The 21,425-nt window shown below is 34.8% G+C and overlaps 1 long non-coding RNA gene across 1 annotated transcript; it reads left to right on the top strand.

The window, feature by feature from the left end:
* The first annotated feature begins 16,311 nt into the window (after nucleotides 1-16,311).
* On the top strand, nucleotides 16,312-20,741 carry LOC140867183 (uncharacterized). Its single transcript, XR_012145070.1, has 4 exons — nucleotides 16,312-16,525; nucleotides 20,009-20,118; nucleotides 20,187-20,520; nucleotides 20,644-20,741. It is a non-coding gene; the product is annotated as an uncharacterized lncRNA (long non-coding RNA).
* The last annotated feature ends 684 nt before the right edge of the window (nucleotides 20,742-21,425 follow it).

Below are 21,425 nucleotides of genomic sequence, written 5' to 3'. Positions count from 1 at the left end.
ATCTTAATAATCTAGCTTTCTTTGGTTTAGATTCAATTTTATTTTTTAACAAAGCTTTTACATGGGTATTATCAACTTTTAAAGTAAATTTTTTAGCAAGTAAAAATAAAGGCCATTTCTCAAAAGCCTTTTTAACAGCGTAAAATTCTTTTTCGTTGATATTGTTGGAAAACTGTGTTCAGATCAATTAGAATTGATACCCAGTGCAGCGGAAGTTTAAAAATTTATTTTATTAATATGGAACGATTCCATATCTGGGTATCAAAACTTTACGATTAAATTTGTGTAAGTAAAACAAATAATCACTATTAAATATTTTACCTTAAAATCTCGAAGCGAGATTATGGACACCAACAGAATTTAATCTGCTCTTGTTGTATATCCCCGGAACTGATGAACGAACGTTTCTTCAATCAGGTCCACGAATAGAAAACAAAACCCTCTGATTGACTGCACTAGAAATCAATCAGAAGTTTGCGTAGAGAATAAACAGATATGATCTGTTAATCCAGATTGTAATTTTTCACAAAAATCACAAGACCGAATTTTCTCCGAAAGGGACAGAGAATTCGAAAATCCTCTTTAATAATATAGACTGAAATTTTGAAAATTGCTAGACTGAAAAGCTTGTAATTTTTGAACACTGCAGTCTTATTTATAGATAATTTCTAGACTAGATTAAGTTATAATTGCATTATGACTCTAACTTCTTAAAGCACACAATCCATAACTTAAGCCCAACAAGCCAAGCCCGTTGTTCTAGAAATTAATATAAAATTCATCGTGACTCTGATTCATAAACTAATTTTACCAATGTGCACAGAAACCATTTCTGCATCTTTTAAAGTCAAGATAATTTTTCTGAATCCGAATTCAGTGATTTCCAAAAATGCCCATCCCTATGTCATTTTAGGAAATCCCACTCCCTTTTAATTAAGAAGTCCAACTTCTCTTTCATTAAATTTAACTCTTTAAATTAACTATCTCTATGGGGTTTTAGTAATCCATTACTTGTGTAACCCTCAATGGTTCAGGAGAGTTAAATTTAACTATCTCTATGGGGTTTTAGTAATCCATTACTTGTGTAACCCTCAATGGTTCAGGAATACAGCTGGCCGTGGGCTCACAACTCCTTGTGACTCGGAACAACAATTTCCGACTTACCCATCGAATCATGGTAAGAGCGCCTAGCAACATCGCCCCATGATTCCCTAGGTATTACTGATAGTACCTGCAATAACCAGTAGATTTTGGTTAGCGTACAGTACGGTCCCTTCATCCATATATCCCGATCGAATCAACAACCATTGGTGCATCGAGAGTCGTTCGAGATTCGATAACTATGCATAACATCTTGGAGATCAAATAGTGACATCGCATGTGTTACTAGGATAACCCATTAACCTAAAACACATCATGTACTCTGGCCAGAGATTCGTCACACTAATATCTCCTCAGATCGCATAGAATATCCACACTTGCAAGTATGTGGTGAATCCTTGACAACAAAGCATCGACTCCTATATGTGTCATAACTGTACCCAATCCCGATACCTGATGACCCCAATAGAGTCGGTAAACGAGTCAAAGTACAGTACTAGCATATAGAGTCTCAATGATGTTTCAAGTAATAAGGACTAATGGTGTACAACCAAAACCGCAGACTTTATCCACTCGATAAGTGATAACTACTTGGAAAGTCCGAATAGGGTAGTTCGATCATTCATCATATGAATATCCATTTGCATGCTTTGAACATCTCTATGTTCCATATCAATGAAACGTGGTACTCGGCATCGCAAATGCTAGTCTCAATCTCGAGCGATCCTTATCCTTATTTGCGGACGACTCAATTGACTAGGAACTGTTTTCGAATATACAATGACTATAAGATGTGTTTCATGATAGCCATCCCCATGTGCTACCACATCTTACATACACTATAGTATATTCAAGGTCTTTATCAAAACAACAATAGTATATCATAATATAACAATATGAAGAAAGATAAAGTCAATGCCATTATAAAAGTGTAAATTATATTAAACAAAAGATTGTTTTACATAGAGTCATAAAAGCCCTTAGCCACAAGTTGGCTAACCGGGCACCCACTCTTTCAGATATGTCATCTGATACCCTCAGATTCTGTAAAAAGGCTGCTACAGTATCTGCATGGTACCTCCCTATCTGGAGTAAGCTTAGTAAGGACTGCAGCCCACCAATCATCACTGACATCTGTGAATAACACCAAATAATCTTCATCTACGGGTATAGCCATTTTCGGGAGTTTTTTTAAATATCTCCTTTAGTTGGTTTACCCCTTTAGTATGTTCATCGGTCCATATGAACCTAGCATCCTTTTTTAATAAAGGACTGAACATCTTTTTGTACATCGCTAGGTTGTTTATGAACATTCCTGCAAAATTAACTACTCCGAGAAAACTTTGGAGTTGTTTTACGTCTTTGAGTTTGTCTGGAAAATTATGTACCTTTTCCATAATATGGGGTTGCAAAATTATTTCATATTCATCAATCTCAATGCCAAGGAATTCAATTTTCCTTGTTGCTATGACTGATTTCTTTTCAGATAAAACTAGTCCTTCTTGTTTAAAAATTTCAGAGAAAATCTCTAAATGTTTAACATGTTCATCTATGTTTTTTGATGCTATAAGAATGTCATCAATATAAACAAACATGAAGTTGAAATAATCTTTAAACAGATTATCCATCTTACTTTAAAATATTTGGGGCGCATTAGCCAATCCCATAGATATAACTTTCCAACTATAATGTCCTTGTGGGGTAGAGAAAGCTGTGAATTTCTTAGTACCTTCTTCCATCCGAATCTGGTAAAACCCAGATTTACAATCAAATTTTGAGAACACCCTAGCATTTCGTACACAACTAATTAGATGTTCTCTACTGGGTTTGAAGTACCCATCAAACTCCAGGATTTTATTAATTCCTTGGTAGTTAATAACTAACCTGGGTTTGCCCCTTTTTATTTCACCATGATTTCTGACCAGAAAACCTGAACTACTATATGGTGACACTCCTTCTTTGATTATACCAAGGTATAAATGTTCCTTGATAATTATTCTCATATCCCTTTGATCTGTTACGTTCATCGAGATAGGCTTATACCTAACAAACTCATATTCTTTGCCTTCCTTTAAAGTAAGACTATCTTTGAGTTGATTTTTATCCCACTATGCCAAAGGATGCTCATTATAACTTTCTTTGAGCCTTTTTTTGACATCTTCAAGAGATACCTTGTTCTCTAACTCTATATCTCTGTGGGTTAGAGTTACCTTGAGAAGATCCATATCCTCTATTTGGAGTTCTTGTTCTCTTGTTATTTTTAACATGGTTTCTCCAAATCTCCTAGAATCTTTCATTTTTGGGTGAAAAAGTTGTCCTCTATCACCACGCTGGCTGCGGAACATTATCGGCATTTGTCGATAAAAGGCCATCTTGAGTCGTTGAACGATAATCTTATGTTCACAAATAGTAGTAAACATAAGTCGTCTTAACTCGTTATCTTGTGTGTACTTTTTAAACATTTGTAAAAAGTTATTTCCCAACAAGATACCGGCTCCTGTATCATGGAAATATATTGATGGTGTCTTTACCTTGTACCAAGGAGTTTGACCTGTGCCTTCCATAAGGATTTCTACTTGTTTTATTCCTCGACAAAGAATAAGAATTCTTTTGAGAAATCTCATCCAACAATTTTGGCAATTCTTCTTCACAATCTGTAGGAAAGACTCCTCTTTTTACTGTACAAATTCTTGCTCCTGAATCAATATATGCTGCAAAGTATTCAGTATTATATTGTTCATACAACATTCCTATCGGAATGTATATGGAGAAAGATCGTTGTCATTTTTTTTAAAGGGATTACTAAATGGCCCCGCCAATCTTTAACAAAATATGTTGTAACTCAGTAATCCTTTTAAGACTATTAACCCTTAGTCTTTTTAAGGCCTCAGAAGGTAGATTATGGTCATTCCTTTCTACTTCTTCAATGCGTTCTAGTAAATCATGTTCATGATTTACTAACTTCAGAATTTGTTCATTTCTCTGTTTTTTAACATAGTTTTCAAATTTTGTTAGGGGATTATCCCTTACCCAATTTTCTCGATTAGCCATCTTGTAGGATTCTTTATTGAATTCTCCAAGTTTTTCCTTCTGCCATAAACTCTATTCCTTTCTCAAGACGTTTCCATGGTTTATGATCTTCCAGGAATTCTAAGCCAAGAATGAGTTGATTTATTTCTTTTCCTGGAATTCCACAGATTTGAACTTCCAATTCTCCAATATTTATCAGTCCTTGGTAAGTTCCTTTTTCTTGTTGTTCTAAATAGTAAATCGAGTTACAAGGAAATTGGTTCCGATGACTTGTAATTTCGAATACTATTCTCACTTCTTTCCATCCTTCTGGAGATCTAAGTTTTCCTATTATAGAAAACTCTTTTTTTTCTGGTGGAATTTTCTGTATAGGAGATTTTTCCCATCTTCGGCTTGTCATTCGGTTACCCTGGAAAGATAACCTTCTTGGTTCTATTTTTTGTTCTCTGTATAGAACCGGTTTTTCTTGAATTTGAATGTCTGTTTCCTGAATTAAATGAAACTCAATTCTTTCTGGGTAGATTGCTTGAGCAACCTTTCCAAAAATCCCTGGAATTTCAATAAACTCATTTCTAATAAATAATTCAGAATGATGAGTATTAGAAAGAGCATATGAGATTTGATATGTAATAGAATAAGGCCTATTACCTTCCTTCATCAATCTTTTTTTCTTGAAGTTTTGATGCAACGTCAAGGCTCGACTAAAGTCTCTGTCAGCTAAATTGTAGGCTATTCTTGGATAAATGACTCCTACAATTTTTTCTGCACATAAATTTCTTGAGATATTTCCCAGAATAGCGTCTTGTATATTTCCCATTCTTTTATTGCATACTACGATGTCTATGGGAGAATCTATTCCTTATTTGAAAGTAGCTTTTATCATTATTTGGATTGCTCCGATATAAATTCAGGACATCGTCCTTGCTACCTCACTTTTCAGCTTTTGCAGTTCCTCTCTTACTTCTTCAAAATTAATTAACTGCATCTCTATTTGATTACTCGTTAACTCCATAGGGATTGCCATTTACCTTTTGGATACTTTGTAAATCAAATTATGTCTTCTTTGTCTAAGTGCTAGGTTGCTTAAGACTATTTCCACTTGTCCTGCCGAAAATCCTTGCTACTTCTGTAATGTTAGATTTTCTCTCATAATCCTTTGGACCATATTATGAGATATCGTGGTTTGACTAAAAAACCCAGCCAAACTCTCATGTGTTTCGTGTCAAAACACTTCTTATTTATTCTGATTCTGATTCATCCTCAGATCCTTCTTGGCTAAACAATATCTCTTCTTCGTATATACTTTCATCTGAGGGAATATCCTCAAATTTATATACTTGGACTAGATCTTGAAAAAGACCGCATCATCCATATTCGGTGTTACTTCAAAGAGTTTAACTCCTTTTTTCACGTTTTTTGGATAATTTATAGATATATGGTCTCTAGCTCCACATGTTCAGCAATTGCAATCCTTGAAACTTTCACTTGCTCTCGTATGAGTTCTTCTGAAAGTTCTTCTAGATGGTGTTCTTCCCTTGCTTTATGATGAGTTTGTTGCTGGGGATGTTCTTGTAGGTCCACTTCTTCTACATGATCTATAGGATCTAACCTTTTGTTTGGACCAAAATGTTCTTGGTTTCCAAGAACTTTTCATTCTTTTATTGTAGGGATTATTTCTGAATTTTTTTCTCTTAAATCTCTGTGATCTATTTCCTATAACCGTAGGAAGATCATTTTCTCTACAACATAGATGAGTATGCTTATTAATACCCCTTATTTTCTTGTAGTTCTTCTATAATGCTGCCATATGGCACCATTCCGCCAATTTTCCTTTCAGAAAGGAGGCGTGTCTTGCCAATGTATCAAGATTACATGGAACGTATTCTTTTATCAGCATTTCTCTCCAGGGGCTTGGCATTTTTGCGAAAAATAGCTGAATGGCTACATTTTCTTCAACTTCCGAATTTCATCTGTATTTAGTGAATAACATAATATATTCATCAACTAAACAGATATCATGTAACTCGAGGCTATACAGAGCTTGAGTATATCTTCTCTTTTTCTTTGTATCTTGATTATTGAAATAGTCTACCCCTATGAATTGTGTTTTAAAAAGGGTGGCCATTCTTCCTCCAATCTCGCTAAGTGATTCTCCTGCTAATATTGATTCCTTGGTTTCTGGCATGTTCATTTCCCAAGCTATCTTAACAGATCCCATTAGACTCATTTTCAGTTTGATAAATCCTTCTTTATTGAGATCTAAAGTTCCTGCTGTTATTCTCATAGCTGATATCCAATCATCTATGAGATCTTATCTGTTTTTGAAGTCCAGAACATCAAGGTTTAACATAACCCCATAAGGATGTATCGGGTCTAAAACAATTTTTCCATAAGGAGTTTGATGTAGTGGTATATTACTCCTTCTTGATCTGGTTCCTGCTGGATATGAATTTTCTCCAACATGGAACTCACTAGGTGGTTCTTTTGCAAGCCAAATGTTGGTCAGAGATTTTATTGACTCAAGTGTAATAACAATCTTTATTTTAATATAATTAATCTTTTATCTGCCATTTTCTTTATCTGTATACCCATGCAAGTTGCATAGATAAAGACCTTGAATATACTATAGTAAGATATGAGGTTGTACATATGATGACAATCATGAAACACATATTATTAATTATTGTATATTCTAAATCAAGTTCCTAGTCTATTGGGCCGTCCAAAATAAGGATAAGGATCGCTCGAGCTCGAAACTAGAATCTGTGATGATGTGTACCATGTTTCATTGGTATGGACATAGAGATGTTCAATCATATAGATTGGTGCTCATACGATGAGTTCACTGAACTACCCTCCCTCGGACTTCCCATGTAACGACCCACTGTATCAAGACGGGTCTTTTCAGCGTGCTTTTGTCCTCACTCACACGCACCCTGAGAAACTTCCCAGGAGGTCACCCATCCTATAATTGTCCCAAGTCAAGCACGCTTAACTTTGGAGTTCTTATGTGATGAGCTCCCGAAAAGAAGATGCACCTTCTTGATATGAATAGTACATATGAAATCTTTTAAGCCCTCCTCAACTATATAGTCCCATACCTACACAGTCTCAGAATCCCCTCTCATTCCGGCATGGGATCGGTACATTCATGTCTTTCTCCGCCTAGAAGCCTGCCAGGAGCCGCTCATTGTCCGTGCAACCTCTTGACACCGGCGATCACTCCCTGCTTCTTCAGCCCCGGGCGTCACATCCCAAGTGGTTATCATTCATCGAGTGGATAAGTCCGTGGTTATGGTTGTACACCATTAGTCCTTACGACCTGGAACAACACTGAGGCTCTACATGCTAGAACTTTACTTTGACTCATTTACCGACTCCATGAGGGTCATCAGGTGGCGAGGTTGGGTACAGTTGCGACACATGTAGGAGCCAGTGCATTGTAGTCGGGGATTCACCGCTCACCTATGGGTGTGGATATCCTATGTGATAAAATGAGATAATAGTGCATGGAATCTCTGGCCAGAGTGTAAGATGTGTAGTAGAGTAAAGTGTTTACCAAGTTACACATGCGATGCCACTATGTTTCTCAAAGACATCACATCGTTATCGAAATTCACATGCAACCCTCGATGAACCAATGGTTGCAGTTTTGATCGGAATATATGAGATGAAGGGACTGTACTGTACGTTAATCATAATCGACTGGTTCTTGCAGGCACTATCAGTGATACCTAGGGAATCATGGGGCGGTGCTACTTAACGCTCTTACCATGTTTCGATGGGTTAAATCAGAAATGAGTTCTGGAATTTTATGATCAAGGAGTTGATGCATAGAATGAGGCTAATAAGGGTAAGCTTGGACCCACAGCTAGTTGTATCCCTGAACCATTGAGGGTTACACAAGTACTGGTTTTCCTGTTTTCGTTGAGATAATAAATTCAAAGAGTTGAATTTATGTTAAACAAATTTGACTGGATCGATAGATAAGCTTTATAAATGGTTTATAAAGGTTTATAGAAATTTTGAGAGTAAAATTAATTAAAAGGGTTTAATTAATTTTTTCGAGTTGGGCTCGGATTTTTAAGGACTCACTCAATATATATATAAATGCATATATATAGATATATATATATACGATATATATATACGGATATATATAAATATATATATTTATGTACGTGGGACCTTATGTTTATAATAATATATTATATTATTATAATTTAAAAAAGAAAAAAAAAGAAAAGAAAGGAAATAAATGAGTTGTCTCCCGACAACTCATTTACTCACCCCAATAAATATTTCAATTGATTGGGGTTGAGGCATTTTAGAGGAGTAGAAATGGTTTCTTCTCTGTAATGCTCTTCTGTTCGAAGCTCTCTCCTCTCTGGTTCTGCTCTTTTCGGCCAGTCATATTCTTCCTTTTCTCTTCGTTAAATTTCTTCTTCTTTTAAGTGCGAATTAGAAGAGGAACGGGAAATCCGGTCGTGGACCTAATTTGAAGAAAGGAGGAAAAATCCAGTTGATTGTTTGTAGGGATTTACAACAAGAACTATTTTCAAAATAGTTGAAGCCATCGTCAATCTTTTAAAATTGATAGGTATAAATCTCTTAACTCCCTATGTACATTTATTTAAACCATACGAGTGTCCAAGAAAATTTTGAACGTCAAAATTAAATTTAAACTTCCGCTGCGTTTTGGGCACGATAGAGATCCGAGATCCAACAGTGGTATCAGAGCCAAGTTCTCTATATCGTATGGTTTATTTCATGTTGAGTATTTTTAATTTCTAACCGCATAAGAAAATATTTCAAAATCGCTACACCATAAAATTTATTTTATAGAATTTAAAATATATATATATAGATATATGTATGTATATATATATTACGATATATATATATGTACGTATATAGATATATATTATAAAATATATAGATATATGTATGTATATATATATTACGGTATATATATATGTACGTATATAGATATATATTATAATAATATATATAAGGATATATATTATTATTAGCATATATATGTATAGATATATGTATATATTTATTACGATATATATATACATATATAGATATATATATGCATTATTGTTATTATATATATTATTATATTTATAGATATGTGTATATATATGCATTACGACATGTATATATAAACACACATATATATATATATATATAATATAATATAATAATAGTAATCATGCTTTGCATTAAATGCAAAGCATGATTGCCGAAACAGTGCCCAATTGCCGACTGTCCGAATTTAATTCGGGCAGTGTTTGGTCAGTATATGTAGGGGTGAGTCTGAAAATGTTTCGGGCAGCCTTACACATATACATATTTTTCGAAAAGAGTTTCGGATCCGATGTGATTTTATAAAATATTTTCTTATGAAATAAATAATTAGAATGTGATTTTAATTATTTATAGTAAAATAAGTTTTACAAGAAAATCAATTATTATTGAATTAATTAGAAATTAAATAAAGGAGTTTATTTAATTTGTTAATTCATTTAATAATTGTGGCGGTTAGTGATAAAATTACAAGATACATGAAATTGATTAGTTATATAATATGTGATATTATATGCATGAAGGATGATCGAGAGCCATAACCAATATGCTAGGTGTATGCTAGGATATTTTTCATGTCTCAACTTGTATAATTTTATTTGATAAAATTAAAGTGAGTCTGGTTTATGGCTCGTTCCCACCCCTTGATATGTATCCCTTATGTGCCATGGCTATTCAAATGTAAATATTTGTAATAGTGAGAGATCAAGATTGGAAGATGGTGGACCCGATGATCAAGATGACGACATGTAAAATATTGGAAGCTTATGTAATAAGTTTCATTTGCATCCGTGCATTTACCTAGGATTTGGACCTTGATCCATGCTTGGCTCGCATGGATCAAATAGTATTGGCAATCGATCATCCTTATTTAATTTTCATATTATGATATATGCGATATATAGTAATATGCATGTATGTATATTATTCGATAATATAGTTGCATGAATCCGGCAAACATACAAAATCATGGCACACGATTTTAAATAAAATGATGAGACAATTTCAAAATTAAAATCCCTCATTTTGAATATGATTCAAAATTTATATCAAGCCATAAAAGTAAAAATTAAAAGAGTTTAATTTATTCCTGTCTTCCATCAACGGTGGTTGCATGATGAACGCTACTCGCGGTCAGTGTCTGGCTCATATTATTGGGGAGACCTGGACACCGGAAAGCTGTGACTTCCACTGACATAGGTGATGTGAATTGGGTGGAACTCCCATGACTTCGGCTCATATTATTGAGGGAAATCATGGAGACCGTCCACTACGATTCAACATTGATGGGCTGGCTTGACACTCGAAGATAAACGACGTCATATTATTGGGTCCTTATCAAGAGTGAGACGAAACACATAGAGGTTGCATGGGGATGCAATTGGGCTCTACCTTTTAGAAATTATGATTGGCTGATATTATTCGGGATCATAGTTGTCTAGATTGGACTCTACGTGCTCACTAAGGAAATACGATTTCCCGTTTTCATCAGAGGGTGGTGAAAATGTAAAAATAGTGGGAGGAAATTTATAAAATTAAAGTCCATATTTTATATCTTATAATTATTTTAAAATAATTATTAACGATTATCTGTTTTCAATTTCACTATGTTTAAGATGTCGACACGCAATCCACTTTCTGCTATTCTCGAACAAAACAAGCTAACCGGACCTAATTATCAAGACTGGCTAAGAAATCTAAAGATTGTTCTGTACTCTGAGAGGATTGCGTATGTGCTTGAAAAGAAGCCACCGAAGGAAGCAGCTCCTAACATCAGTGAGACTGAGTTAGCCAAGCTTGAGAAATGATGGGACCATGATCTCCAAGCTAAGAGCTACATCCTGGCTTCTATGTCGAATGAACTGCAAAGGCGGTTCGAGGATGCTGCGAATGCTGCTGACATTCACTTTCATCTGAAAGATTTATATGGTGTTCAAACTCGATCAGAAAGACACGCAACTGTGAAAGAACTCATGACTACATGCTTGCGAGAAGGGGCTTCGGTCCATGAGCATGGTGTTAGGATGATTGGGTTAGTTGAGAAATTAGTGGGACTCGATATGGTTATGCCTCATGAGCTCTCAACTGATATTCTCTTGTTGTCTTTACCTTCCTCGTTCGACGGATTTGTGGTTAATTTTAATATGAACAAGATAGAGACCACCCTTGAAGAGTTGGTCAATATGCTTGTTAATTATGAGGCCACAATCAAGAAAGAAAAGCATGTTCTGCTTTTGGGCTCGTCGTCTGGGACGAAAAAGAGAGCCCAAAACAAGGGAAAGAAGCGTTCTGCCCCTGCAGTTAAGAACAAGCCTAATAAGAAGCCATACAAGAAACCTGCTCAAGGGCCCAAAAGGCCAAATAAATCAGAACAAGTCTGTTTTCACTGCAACAAGCCTGGACATTGGAGGCGTAATTGCACTGAATATCTTGCCCAGAAGCGTTCTGGCCATGGTATGTTTTATATTGAAATTAATATCTCAATGAATTCTTCTTCTTGGGTATTGGATACCGGATGTGGTTCTCATCTATGCAATGATTTGCAGGTGATGACAAGAAGCAAGAAACTTAGAGAAGGTGAGACCTTTCTAAGACTTGGAAACGGAGCAAGGGTTGCTGCCAAGGCCAAAGGAGATATTATTTTAATATTAAACAATGATTTTAAGTTTCTTTTGAGAGATGTTTTGTATGTTTCTGATTTGGTTAAAAACATTATTTCTATTTCTATGCTTGATAGAGATGGTTATTCTTGTATTTTTGCAAAAGGTGTTTGCACTATATATAAGAATGAATGTTTGATTGGAACTGGTGAATTACAAAACGATCTCTATAACTTAAAATTAAAAGATATTCCATTAAACAATGTCCAAACAATAACAACAAACAAAAGAATACAAGATAGTCAAAATCCTGCACATATATGGCACGCTAGACTAGGTCATATTTCTCAAAGAAGGATGCACAAGTTAGTGGGAGAGGGCATGTTCGACATGTCAGATATAAACTCTCTACCCACTAGTGAATCTTGTCTGAAAGGAAAAATGACCAAGACTCCCTTTAATGGGAATGTAGAACGTGCACATGGTCTTTTGGATTTGATCCACACAGATGTATGTGGCCCGCTAAATGTTAGCACTAAATATGGGCAGTCCTACTTCATTACCTTTACTGATGATTTTTTGAGGTATGGGTATGTGTATTTGATGAAATACAAGTCTGAAACATTTGAAAAGTTCAAAGAATTCAGATCTGAAGTAGAGAAACAATTGGGTAAAAGTATTAAAACACTCCGATCTGATCGAGGTGGAGAATACTTGAGTACTGAATTTTTGGACTATCTTAAAGAGAATGAGATTCTCTCACAGTGGACTCCACCAGGAACACCACAATTGAATGGTGTTTCTGAACGTCGAAATCGAACTTTGATGGACATGGTTCGATCTATGATGGGATTCACTGAATTGCCTAGATCGTTTTGGGGATTTGCGCTTGAAACTGCGGCAATGTTGTTGAATAATGTCCATACAAAGGCAGTGGATAAAACACCATATGAGATATGGATGGGAAAGGTTCCAAAATATTCTTATCTGAGAATATGGGGATGTCCTGCTTACGTGAAGCAGACAGTGGGAGACAAATTGGATAGTAGATCCATTTTGTGCTACTTCATGGGATATCCAAAGAACTCTGTTGGATATTATTTCTATCATCCAAAAGAAACAAATGTGTTTGTTTCTAGAAATGTCACCTTCTTGAAGAAGGAGTTTCTATTAGATAGAAAAGGGAAAATGATAGAACTCGAGAAAATTCGAGATACGACCACGACTGTAGAAGTTGAACCCAACTCCAACAGCCAGTAGTTGAGTCACACATACCTAGAAGGTCTGAAAGAATAATCAGACCTCCTGCAAGATATACGCTTCTTCATGAACAATGCCATGATGAGCCTAGTGATGGATGTGATCCACGAAACTTCAAAGAAGCAATATCTGATGCTGAATCATCTAAATGGCTTGAAGCAATGCAGTTCGAAATGGACTCCATGTATTCGAACCAAGTATGGACTTTAATAGATCCACCTGAGAGAATTGTTCCCATAGGATGTAAATGGATTTACAAGAGAAAACTTGGGGCAGATGAGAAGGTATTGACCTTCAAAGCAAGACTAGTGGCAAAAGGTTATACTCAAAGACAAGGAGCTGACTATGAGAAAACTTTTTCACCAGTCGCTATGTTCAAGTCAATTAGAATATTGCTAGTCATAGCTGCATGGTATGACTATGAAATATGACAGATGTATGTGAGAACAGCATTCCTCAATGGAGACATTAAAGAAGAAATCTATATGTCTCAACCTGAGGGTTTCACATCAGTGGGAAGTGAGCATAAGGTATGAAAACTTTAGAGATCGATCTACGGTCTCAAGCAGGCATCTAGGAGTTGGAATCTCAGATTTGATAACACTATCAAAGAGTTTGGTTTTGTTAAAAATCCTGATGAACCATGTGTGTACAAGAAAGTTAGTGGGAATGCAGTGAAATTCCTAGTACTTTATGTTGATGATATCCTCCTCATTGGGAATGATATAGGATTATTGCAATCAACTAAAGTATGGTTAGCAAGTAAATTCTCCATGAAAGACATGGGTGAAGCATCCTATGTATTGGGAATACAAATCTATAGAGATAGATCGAAAAGGATGTTGGGGCTCACCCAAGTCACGTATATTGATACCATACTTAAAAGATTCTCTATGGAAGAGTCCAATAGAGGATACTTACCAATGTGTCATGGTGTTACTCTATCTAAATCAATGTTCCATAAGACTGATGAAGAGATAGAGATGATGACACGTGTTCCCTATGCATCAGCAATTGGTAGTATCATGTATGGTATGATATCAACGCATCCTGATATAGCATATGCTTTGAGTGTTGCAAGCAGATATCAGGCTAACCCTGGTCCATTGCATTGGAAAGCCGTGAAAGATATTCTTAAGTACTTAAGAAGGACTAAGAATTTGTTCATGTTTATGGGGGTGGAGAATTAAAATTGGAAGGCTATACTGATTCTAGCTTCCAATGTGACGTGGATGATTCGAAATCGACTTCTAGTTTTGTATTCATGCTTAATGGTGCTGCTGTCTCTTGGAAGAGTTTCAAGCAAGACACAGTTGCGGATTCCACCACTGAGGCCGAATACATAGCAGCATCTGCTGCAGCCAAAGAGGCAGTTTGGATGAGGAATTTTGTCCAAGAGTTGGGCGTTATTCCAAATGGAGTTGATCCAGTCCCGGTATACCGTGACAACACTGGTGCCATTGCTCAGGCAAAGGAACCAATGTCTCATCAGCGATCCAAACACATATTGAGGAAATTCCACATCATTCGGGAGATTGTGGAAAGAGGAGACATATCAATTGAGAAAGTTGCCTCTACAGATAATATTGTTGATCCACTAACAAAGCCCTTGCCAGGACCATTGTTTGAGAAGCATCGCGAAACAATGGGATTAAAACTAATGAGTAGTTGGCTTTAGGGCAAGTGGGAGATTGTTAGAGTAGATGCCCTGCAAGCCAAATGTTGGTCAGTGATTTATTGACTCAAGTGTAATAACAATCTTTATTTTAATATAATTAATCTTTTATCTGGCATTTTCTTTATCTATATACCCATGCAAGTTGCATAGATAAAGACCTTGAATATACTATAGTAAGATATGAGGTTGTACATATGATGACAATCATGAAACACATATTATTAATTACTGTATATTCTAAATCAAGTTCCTAGTCGATTGGGCCGTCCAAAATAAGGATAAGAATCGCTCGAGCTCGAAACTAGAATCTGTGATGATGTGTACCCCGTTTCATTGGTATGGACATAGAGATGTTCAATCATACAGATTGGTGCTCATACGATGAGTTCACTGAACTATCCTCCCTTGGACTTCCCAAGTGGTTATCATTCATCGAGTGGATAAGTCTGTGGTAATGGTTGTACACCATTAGTCCTTATGACCCGGAACAACACTGAGGCTCTACATGCTAGGACTTTACTTTGACTCGTTTACCGACTTCATGAGGGTCATCAGGTGGCGAGGTTGGGTACAGTTGCGACACATGTAGGAGCCAGTGCATTGTAGTCGGGGATTCACCGCTCACCTATGGGTGTGGATATCCTATGTGATAAAATGAGATAATAGTGCATGAAATCTCTGGCCAGAGTGTAAGATGTGTAGTAGAGTAAAGTGTTTACCAAGTTACACATGCGATGCCACTATGTATTCTCAAAGACATCACATCGTTATCGAAATTCACATGCAACCCTCGATGAACCAATGGTTGCAGTTTTGATCGGGATATATGAGATGAAGAGACTGTACTGTACGTTAACCATAATCGACTGATTCTTGCAGGCACTATCAGTGATACCTAGGGAATCATGGGGCGGTGCTACTTAACGCTCTTACCATGATTTGATGGGTTAAATTAGAAATGAGTTCTGACATTTTATGATCAAGGAGTTGATGCATAGAATGAGGCTAATAAGGATAAGCCTGGACCCACAGCTAGTTGTATCCCTGAACCATTGAGGGTTACACAAGTACTGATTTTCCTGTTCCCGTTGAGATAATAAATTCAAAGAGTTGAATTTATGTTAAACAAATTTGACTGAATCGATAGATAAGCTTTATAAATGGTTTATAAAGGCTTATAGAAATTTTGAGAGCAAAATTAATTAAAAGGGTTTAATTAATTTTTCCGAGTTGGACTCGGATTTTTAAGGACTCACTCAATATATATATAAATGCATATATAGATATATATATATATATACGAAATATATATACGGATATATATAAATATATATATTTATAGACGTGGGACCTTATGTTTATAATAATATATTATATTATTATAATTTAAAAAAAAAAGAAAAAAAAAGAGAGAAAAGAAATGAGTTGTCTCCCGACAACTCATTTACTCACCCCAATCAATATTTCAATTGATTGGGGTTGAGGCATTTTAGAGGAGTAGAAATGGTTTCTTCTCTGTAATGCTCTTCTGTTCGAAGCTCTCTCCTCTCTGGTTCTGCTCTCTTCGGCCAGTCATATTCTTCCTTTTCTCTTCGTTAAATTTTTTCTTATTTTAAGTGCGAATTAGAAGAGGAACAGGAAATTCGGTCGTGGGCCTGATTTGAAGAAAGGAGGAAAAATCCAGTTGATTGTTCGTAGGGATTTACAACAAGAGCTATTTTCGAAATAGTTGGAGCCATCGTCAATCTTTTAAGATTGATAGGTATAAATCTCTTAACTCTCTACGTACATTTATTTAAACCATACGAGTGTCCAAGAAAATTTTGAACGTCAAAATTAAATTTAAACTTCCGCTGCGTTTTGGGCACGATATAGATCCGAGATCCAACATAAAATAACTTGGATATAAATCAAATATCATACCTTAAACCATTTCCATCTCTCATCCATCGAGTCTTCGGGTATTGCCTCAGGTTTTTTAAGTAATTCTCCTTGAAGACTAATAATGGCATTTATCACTTTTTGAAGTATCTACTAATTGTCTCCCCAGAACGTTCAAAATTAGCGTTTATAACTCTTTATTTTACGTGATGAGCCAAAATATGCAATGATATAGAAACTTGTTCATCCACTAACATATTCTTGGTCGACCACAATATTGTGGTGGCTTCAAGTCTAGAGCATAAACGCACGAAAGCCGGCCTTTTCATTCTAGTTATATTGATGCATACGTCACCATTCACATAAATAATTTTTTCAATATACTTTCTCCTCTTATAAAAATCATATTGATATACTGAACTTATTTTAATAAAATTATTATGATTTTTTTATAAATTTAAGAACAATGATCCAAAACCAATTTACTAGTTGCATAATGCTCAACCAAAAAGTTAACACTGCTATGTATTTCTTTCTCCTCGCCAGTTTGGTTGTTGCTAAACTGAATCTTGTCATAACTGCAAATTTATTACCAATTAACATGTATTAGCTTGTTTATTCCCAATAATTTCAACAGTAATTAACAAGAAATATTTTATGATCAACACAATTTAACAATGATATGTATAGGTTTCTACGTCAAAAATTAACTCAAATCCTGACCGTCACATTTTCATGCCATTTGAACATCTAATCTAATTTTTTTAAAAAAATAATTGACTAAAAAACAAGAATAAACCGACAAGAACACAATAATTGCAATAAAAAAAATATGAAATAGGAGAAAACCATGGAAATGCCACACCACAACATATCATATAATATTATTTTTTGACATACATTTGCGACATAAAATTTCAAATAACTGAATAGAATATTTTTTGGGTTTAATTGGTGAGATTACCTCTGAGGAAAGAGGAGGAGACGAAGGTAAAGAAAAATTGAGAAGAGTCAAGCGTCCTATAATTTTTTTTTCCATCGCGTGATTAATTGGTGTGGTTAAATAAGGATAATATTGTCACATAAAAATAAATGGAAAGTAGACACTACAAAAAAATTGGCTATTTAGCCACGGTTTTAAAAAAACCGTGGCTAATTTAACCACGGTTTTGATAAAACCGTGGTTAAATAACAACGATTTTATCAAAACCGTGGGTTTTAAAAAACCGTTGCTACTTAACCACGGTTTTTTAAACCGTGGGTAAACATAGCCACGGTTTTTTAAAAACCGTGGCAAACTTAACCACGGTTATAAAAAAACCGTGGCTAAATGCCACGGTTTTAAAAAACCGTGGTTAATTTAACCACTGTTTTTGAAAACCGTGTTTAAATTAACCACGGTTTTCAAAAACCGTGGCTAAGTACCCACGGTTTTTTTTATCATGGTTGAATAACCACGGTTTTATTTAAAACGTGGCTAAAAATAGCCACGGTTTTAATAAACCGTGGTTAAGTAGCAACGGTTTTTAAAAACCGTGGTTAATTTAACTACGGTTTTTTAAACTCGTGGTTAATTTACCAACGGTTTTAACAATATAAAAATAAAGTAAAAATTTATTTATCAATTTATTTGATCTATAATGTTTAGTTGAGAAAAATATGGAAATACTGAAATGTTAAAAAAACAAATAAAAATAAAAATGTAATATTTATATCACATAATTTTGACAAATGAATAGATGATGTCTAAGAAGGAGATTATTTATATATAGAAATATTTTATATTATTCTCGGTTATATATTCTTCGAATTAGGTATTTAATTTTATTATTCGTTTATGAATATTATCCATATCATCTTATCATTTTGTATTATATTTATTACGATTATTATAATTATTAATATAATTTTTATGCTTATCATTAATATAATTATTTTAATAAATTATCATTATTACTAATATTTTAATTTATTATTATTCATTATTACTAGTTAATATAATTTTCATGTTTATCGTTAGAATAATTATTTTAATTGATTCTAATCAATATTAATATTTTAATTTAGTATTATTCATGTTAATATGATATTATTATCGATATTATCACAATGATCAATTAATTATTCTCCAAGAAAATAAATAAAGCATAATAAAATAATTTTATTTTAATTATTTTTTAAAAAAGGTTATTTTTTAAAAATACATTATTAATGTGAGCTGAATAAGCAAATTCTCATAAAAATTTTTGATTTAAAATTTTGTTTTTGGTAAACTGAAAGTGTAGTCAAATAGCCTAATACACATTATTTTTCCTTACTTATTTTATTCAAGAAGCTACATACATTATCCTCATTTGTTTTCTCAGTCTCGGCCGAATCTCTCCTTCCTTTTAAAAAGTGTTTTCTTTATTTTGTTTTTTAAAAATTATTATTTATTTATTATTATTATTATTATATTATTATTATAAAAATAAAAACATACACGCTTGTTTGCAGTAAAGAAATATACTCTCCCTCTCTCAATCGGATCGATCCCCAATATTTTCCCAACCTAACCGCCATTCCGCTGCCCTGAATTAAGGTCGTGGTTGCTGAAAAATCTTAAATTAACCACTGATTTGGGTAGTATGTAACCTAATCTACCTATGGATACTAACATATCGAAGAAATTTGGACCTGAGCCCGTTTCTTTCTCGGACGCTTGTGGTCGCCACCATGGCTCCGTTTCTTTGGGAGAGGTATTCTACTTGGGAGGGGATTTCTCCTATTCCTTGAGCACGAACCACCGAAAAGCGCTGGAAAGATGTCCGCCGCCCTACATCTAGGTACGACCAAAATCCCTAAATCCAATCTTTGAAATTTCATGTCTTGAGCGGGAGATCACAGGCGTACGCAGCTATGACATGAAGAAGCCGGGGCTGTATTATTTCTTGAAGTGTCGTACACATGTAAGAAACGGGGAGCTAACTGCAGTATTGAGTCCAGCACTCTTCGCATATGGTATTATTATTATGGTATGTGTAGTTTGCTGATTGTGAGCCGTCAAGTTTAATGACCTTTACGAGATTGAGTTTTTTTTTTGTGATTGAGTTGATTTCTTATTTTCTGGTTGGGTTCTGACCTGTGGGTGTGTGTGGATTTCCATTTTGCTTTAGGTTCTATTATGTTTTGAATCACTGAATGTTGATTACGGTTGTTTTTGGTGTGGCTTCCTCTGCTTGAACAATGTTTTTTTGGTAGAGTATGAATTTATTAGTTTGTTTTTACTATTTCGATTCCTCTTCATCTAGATCCCCACATTGATCAGAAACTTATGAAATATTTCAGAGCCTCTTATTCTCTATGTATGCATATATGCAAGCAGGTTGATCCATACAAGAGAATTCTTTGGGTGGTGTTTGCTGCTTCGATTCAGAAAAATCAATCCTGAAGGATAATTTGGAAGGATTTTATAAAGCTTGCTATTTCGAAGCTGTGAGCCTCTGAATATATGAATTTCTAGTCTCCAATATCATTGTATGTGATCTGATTTTACCTATCAGGGATAGAGATTGTCGATCGGTTTCCATTACATGGTTTCTAATTTAGTTTGGTTTCTGGGACGCACTGGTTTTGTTCCTCATCCTTTCATGTCGAGTGAATTTACATTAGGTTGATTTTGTTTCACTGATTTATTTAATCACGGGTAAGTAGAGTACGTGCTCGATTGTTTGCCTGAGTGAATCCAATCCTAAAAATGTCCATACCAATGTTCAATATGTGGCGGCTTTATGAAGACTGGAATGAGATTGCGAGAATTCAGAAGTTCCGCCGAATGGTTTACGTTGGGTTTTTATGCTTCACTGCTCTCATCAGCTATGCCTACACCAAAAATACGTGAGTTTATTGCATTTGTTTTTTTTTTTCTGCTTTTATTTTAGTATCTACTTTATCTCTTGGTTTTGAATGAGATATCATTGTTTATCTTTTTCTTTGTCCTTTTTCCCTTGGTAATTACAGGACTAGAGCTTGATTATCGAGACCAGACTAATTCTATGCATCTTATCCGGCTGGGTTCCAGCCCCTATTCTTGACCAAAGTATGCTGCCCGGAGGTTAGAAAATGGTCGCTCGATTTCAATTTTTGTCCCTTTTATATCTCGTTTATTTAGTGTCAAACTAGGTAATGTGAGGATCCTTCCTTCTGGAGTCATGAAAGCAATTGATCTACAAGTTTGTGATCTCAAGGTGAGTGGAGAGATAAAATACAATGTGAAAAGTGGATTTAAGAAAGATTATATATTGAGTAGTTCCCCAGCCTATGATGCTGATAACTTTTATTGACGAGAAACAAGAGGGAAGATACTTGCTTTTAGTTAAGATCACTTCCACGGTAACAATGTCATACTCAAATCTCTCTGAATTGAACTTATTACGCAAAATGATATGTGCAAGAAATTTTGAGGTAAGTAATTGATCAAAGCTTTTACCCCTTAGATAGTGTTATTAGATTTGCCAAAGATTAGGGAGAATGCGTAGAAATTTGTATAAATAAATTTTAAAGAATCACCTTGAATCTTAATATTTTTTATTTGTTTGAGAGAGGGGGATCCAAAATTATTATCGGTACTGACTCTATTGACTTCTATGCTAACAGTTTAAAGGTACACAACTCAAGGACATCCCAAATGGTACGATATTATTTTTCCACCTGAATTTAAACTTTAAAGTTACTTTGGGTTTTAAAGTGAAAATCTACATACTACCAGATTATTTGTTTTAGGCATCGCGGTTGCTGCTTGT

This window comes from Henckelia pumila, chromosome 4, assembly GCF_033568475.1.
Source record: "Henckelia pumila isolate YLH828 chromosome 4, ASM3356847v2, whole genome shotgun sequence".
Taxonomy (NCBI): Eukaryota; Viridiplantae; Streptophyta; class Magnoliopsida; order Lamiales; family Gesneriaceae; genus Henckelia; species Henckelia pumila.
The sequence above is the reverse complement of the archived record's forward strand: the minus strand, read 5'-3'. Positions and strand labels throughout refer to the sequence as shown.